Below are 5,802 nucleotides of genomic sequence, written 5' to 3'. Positions count from 1 at the left end.
CAATTAGAAAGTTTTAAAAAAGCTATTTTAATCCAGCCTATTATAAATTTAATATCATTTCTGAAAATAAATTTTCTTTTGACTTGTCTATGGGGAGTAGTGAACCATACCCTTTCATTCTCTCGAAGTCTTAATGTGACCCTGGCCTTGACCATCCGGGCTCAGCCCAGAGCCAGCTGACTTTCCCCAATGCCCGACCTGTTCGGGCAGGCTGGCCATACTTCAGAAACTGCCCTCACAGTCTTTCTCTCCTCCCCTGGCACGATTCCTCCTACAAATTGCCTCCTGTCTGTGTCTTCAACTTTGTTATGTACTAGCTGTTTTCCCTATTTTTCCCAGATTGCAATTAACATCTAGAAAGGCAGAGATCCCTATGAGTAAAGCTTTGAACGATCACCTGGAAATACACCCAGCTGTTTCCATAGTGGAGTTTAAGAGCATTTAGCTAATTACAGTCCTCAGGAAGAGAAAGCTTCCTAATGGAAGCAGCAAGATCTTTTCTGCCTGACAGTGGGAGCCAGTCGCCAAAGGATAAATAGGAGTTATGTCCCATTCCTCTTCGTTTATGCCTTCTTTGCAGGGGAGGATGTCGTAAAGTGCCTCCTCCACAGACCTAATGCTACAATGTGTATTTTGACAAAAATGCTTTTTCAGAGCCATGTAAGTATAACCACCATAAAATCAGAAAGAAACAGAGTATAAATTGAGCTGAATGAATCCCAGCCCAGCTTCACCATGGCACCTCGTGGGAAATGGCCTGGCTGCTCTGTCCCCTCCAGCTGCTTCAGTGGATAAACTTCCAGGATCCTGGTGGTGGGACAATTGGTTGAGCTCCATTGGCCTGGAGGGCCTGGGAAAGGAGGGGAGGAAGGGAGACAGAACCTATCCTAGTTTTGTGTGTGTGCACCAGGGCCCTGAGTGTCAGAGTGAGTGTGTGTGTGTGTGTGTGTGGTGGGTTGATGTTTGGACAGGAGCAGGTACAGGGTTCCTGACTCCTATATTCTACAAGGTGGCTGCCACTCCTTTTATGAGGCACTGCAGGAGCAGGTATGCCCTTATTAATCACAGTAATAGCACAAAGTAGGTGATTAAGCTTTCCCAAGGATGCAGGTGAGAGTCTTGGCTCCAGCAAAGCCGTGCTAGGTGGTGGAGTGAACGGCAGGGAGCTGGGGATTTGCATCTGGGTCAAGGTTTATTTTCTGTTCAGAGACATAATAATAAGCCCAGAGTTCTCCAGTTTTGTCAGTTCAAAGAGGTCACCCTCAGGCTTACTAGATGGTCAGCTCAGCATCCTAGGGGCTGTGAATTCTTCATTTCTCTGGTGCAAAGGTTTGGAGAGAAGTCACTGACCCCTGACCTCCCTGCTAAATGTTCCCCTCACTAGGTAACCCATCCTCACCCTGGAGACCAAGGGAAGAGTCCATTTCTGGATTGTGGCTCACACACTCTCACCTAAGAACGAGAAGCCAAAACTTGTCAATGGACTAAAATCAAGACTGAAAACAGTGTCAATCTGATGGCATCTTAAAAATCATCTCCAAATCTGCCCATTATCAGGGTCATTGCAATGGTCTTCCAGGAGTGGGAATTTCTTTGAAGCTCTCTTACCCATTCTCCAAATCATACAGCTTCCTTACATACCTGCCTCGCCTCTGATGCCTCTGCTCAGAGGTCCTTCACATCTTCGTCTCTCCCTCTGTCCGCATAAACGGGGCTCCCCACTGTGGAGAAGCCTGCTCTTAGTGGCCCATCCAGCTGGTGTCCTGGCATGTTGCCTCCATTCTGCTGGGTCCAGACTCCTCAGGGTTTCCCACTGGTGCAGGGCTCTCTCCTTCTCTCCCGCCTTGCCTCCTGCTCTTTAACTCATTTCGGAGAGTCTCTGCTCTCTTCTTTCCTTAAAAAACTGTCTCCCTTGAGTGGGACTGTGAATCTTGCTTCCTTTAGGAAGGCTTCCCAGGCTGATCCCTGGCTATTCCAAGCACTTGTTCTCTGGACTTCTTTCACCTGTTGTCACACAATTATATATATATATATATATAATTTATTATAAATATATAATATATATAAATATATATATATATATTTATTTATTTTTTGTATTTTTCTGAAGCTGGAAACGGGGAGGCAGTCAGACAGACTCCCGCATGCGCCCGACCGGGATCCACCCGGCACGCCCACCAGGGGGCGATGCTCTGCCCATCCAGGGCATCGCTCTGCCACAATCAGAGCCATTCTAGCGCCTGAGGCAGAGGCCACAGAGCCATCCTCAGCGCCCGGGCAAACTGCTCCAGTGGAGCTTTGGCTGCAGGAGGGGAAGAGAGAGACAGAGAGGAAGGAGAGGGGGAGGGGTGGAGAAGCAGATGGGCGCCTCTCCTGTGTGCCCTGGCCGGGAATCGAACCCGGGACTTCTGCACGCCAGGCCGACGCTCTACCACTGAGCCAACCGGCCAGGGCCTTAAACTTTAATTTATAATGACATGGTAGTTCCACTCATTTTCTGTGTGCTTGTATTAGGTTTTTACCAAGCTTCATGGGACATGCCTGGATGGCAGGGATTAAGCTTTCAGTTGCTCAGTGGGACAATTTGGTATATGGAAGAGGCAGCAGACATGGGCACAGAAAACCATAACCTTAGTTCTGCTGCTTTCTATATGCAGGAATTTGAAGAAATTATTTCTCATCTCTGTTAGATTTCCTATGGCAAGTCGATGACCCTACTTAAGGTAGGGACTGCTTTTTCCAATCCCACATGTTTTCCCCTGAGGCACAGCGCATGTAGTTTAGGCTCAGGGCTATTCATTGACCTTGCCTCTTTCTTCTCCAACTACAGTGATCTTTAGGACTGTGGTAAACATTCAGCTCTTTCCTTCTGGATGCAAAGTAGGATTATACTTCCTTGGCCATCAGGTGTGGTCATGTGACTATTACTTGGTCAATAAAATGTGAGCATGCCTGAGAGCATTACTTCCCAATGGAAGCATTAATAACTGGAGCACGCATCAACACATTCTCCTCATGCTAATAAAGAAGTACATTAACCCAAATGGTGGATACTCCCTCAGCCTGCTTCCCTGAGTAAAGATGTGATCATGAACACAGAACCTCCATCCTGTTCGAGATTATATAGTGTGAGCCAGCAATGAGCCTTTGTTATATTAAACCACTGTGTGTGTGTGTGTTTAACACAGTATAACCTAGCCTACCCTGTCTGATATATCATTATTCTTAGTCTTTATTCCTATTTTTCTTCTTTTGACTTTCTCTCTTTCCTGATCTCCTTCACTCACAAGGAGTTACCTGCAGCTGGGCAGTGAACCTCCAATAGCAGAACAAAAGGTATATGAAACTGTTGGAGGAAGGGTTTCTAATATACTCGCAATAGTAATGTATTTTTAAAATTTATTTTTAAATGTTTATTATTTTTTATTGTTTTTAAAGAGAGGAAGGAAGAGAGGGAAAACTGGAACATCAATCTGTTCCTGTATGTGCCCTGACTGGGGATCAAACCAGCAACCTCTGTGGTTTGGAACAAAGCTCTAACCAACCAAGCAGTAATGTCTTTATTGGTTTCAGAACCAGGGACTTCTCTTTGCTCTTCTGATGGCCTAATCTGAAGGTGTGAAAAAATGGTTTTGGCAAACCAAGGCTTGGATTTCAATTTTGAGGTGGTGAGTCATTACTTCCCCAACATATTCTTCTGATATCCAAATCAAGGTACTACAGAAATATGTAGAATGTCTGAAATGTTAGTAGAAGCAATGACTATAGTGAATTTGAAGTGATACAATCTCTTGTGGGTCTTTGTGATTTTCTTTTTCGGTTACCTCACTAATATAATCTAAGTTCCTATAACCTTCAAACATTTCTTGTCGAATCAGGATCTGAGACAGTGAGTTTATTATACCTGGAGCAGATAAAGCTGGTTTTGTTTTATCTGCTACACTTTGTTGAGAGATGTGGATAAAGACTTCCTCAGGATCTCAGATGTGGATATCTAAGTGGTCCACAGATCCAACTATCTTCATGGAATTAGCTCACATTTCACACATTCTTACCTTTCTCAGCTTCAAACATACCTGCCTGCTCGTGTCGGAAGTAAGACTCTCTTCAAGAGAAATTTCAAAAGGAAAAAGGAGGGAGGAAAATGACTTTGCATGTGGGCAGAAAAGAACAATGCTGTATATGTATTCTTCAGTCATGGATGACCTAGACTTCTCTAATTAACAGACATGGCTAATGCTTTGTTATATCTAGCAGGGGGCCTGATAAACAAGAACACTTGTTCTTCTCACTATACAACAAGTCCCAGATGTGCTCACATCAAAAATAAGTGTGGAATCCAAATCCCCAGAGACACCTCATAGATTAGTTAAAAACCCAGCGAATAAGGAGGAAAAAATAAAAGAAATTTAAATGTTCCAACCACTTTGTTTGGTTGGGGATTGGTGAGGAGGACCAAATGGATAAAAGGATTTTATGGTAACTTCTATCCCCAGAAGACCAGTCTTAAAAAATTCAGTCTATAGGAGGCAATAGCTGTTTCTAGCTAAGGGTTCTGGGGAAGTATGGTTTCTAGAAATATATATATATATTTTTCACAGCAAACACATTGACACACAAATTGTGTGATTTTCAATGAGCTGGCCTATTCTGTAGCAGCAATTGGATGATGGAAATTACCCACTCCCTTCTCAATTTGGATACTGGATATGAAGATTAAAGTAGTAATTTTTTAACTGAAAGAATCCCTGGAGACAGTGATGTAATTGCCAATTTATAGATGTGAGGGCTTAAATAGCCATGACCTAAGAGAATTATAGCAATGTTGACACATTGAAAGATGACCTTTTCTTTCCAATGCAGCATGGGTGAGCACACTAAATATAGAGATTAGTCAGATTTGTAGGAAAATCATAATGTTGTATGAATACTGAGGAGTGTACCAAGCTTTGATGAATTGGGAAATTTTTCAAAGCAAAGTGCTTGCTAATGAAACTATTTAGGAAAAACTAAGAAGGTGAGACAAAGTAAATGATCCCCTAGCTTTCAAAATGATAAACAGGCTCATTTGGCTTCATACCTACACATTTATCTTGGATGGGGGAGGGGAAAGAACCAAGAATGGGCCCAGGAAACATTCGACTGAATCCCAGATCTTCCACTTCAGCTGAGTTACATTAGGCAGATAACTCAACTTCTCTGTGCCCTAGTTTCCAGATCAGTGAGGCTATTACAGAGGTTGTTTTTTGCACAGAAACATTATAATTCATTGCAAAACCCTGCAATTTTTAAATATTAGAAATGTGAGGGGTTGTAATATAACTGTCATTACTGTTGCTCTTAAGTTCCTACTTTTGGTGGGTGTTCAATCAATGCCTGAGTGAACCCAACTTAAGATGAGTCTTTCCCAAAAAGTTAGATGTGTGGATATTTGTATGCAAAGAAGGTAAATGAGTTATTTTCCTCTCCTCAAATGTACATGTCATCCGTGCACAGGGTCCATGCTGATCATCTCTGTATTGTTCCAACTTTAGTCTCTATGCTGCTGAAGTGAGCACTCTCCTGTTCTCATTCTGATGGTTAACTTTATTTGTTAATTTGACTGGGTTAAGGCATACCCAAATAACTGGTCAAACTTTTTTTTTTCTCTGAGTGTGTTTGCAAGAGTGTCTCCAGAAGAGATGAGCATTTGAGTTAACAGATGGAGTAAAGAAGAAAATCTTCACCGACATGGATGACTGTCACCCAATCTGTTAAGGGCCTGAATATAATAAGAGGGTGAAGGAAGGGCAAATTTGCTTT

At 42.8% G+C, this 5,802-nt stretch overlaps 1 non-coding gene across 1 annotated transcript; it reads right to left on the bottom strand.

Annotated features, from left to right (window-relative positions):
* Nucleotides 1-5,448: 5,448 nt before the first annotated feature.
* Nucleotides 5,449-5,558, bottom strand: LOC136313764 (U6 spliceosomal RNA). The gene has a single exon (XR_010727207.1). It is a non-coding gene; the product is annotated as a U6 spliceosomal RNA (small nuclear RNA).
* Nucleotides 5,559-5,802: the final 244 nt, after the last annotated feature.

This window comes from Saccopteryx bilineata, chromosome 9, assembly GCF_036850765.1.
Source record: "Saccopteryx bilineata isolate mSacBil1 chromosome 9, mSacBil1_pri_phased_curated, whole genome shotgun sequence".
Lineage (NCBI taxonomy): Eukaryota > Metazoa > Chordata > Mammalia > Chiroptera > Emballonuridae > Saccopteryx > Saccopteryx bilineata.
This window is presented reverse-complemented; position numbering and strand designations above follow the sequence as displayed.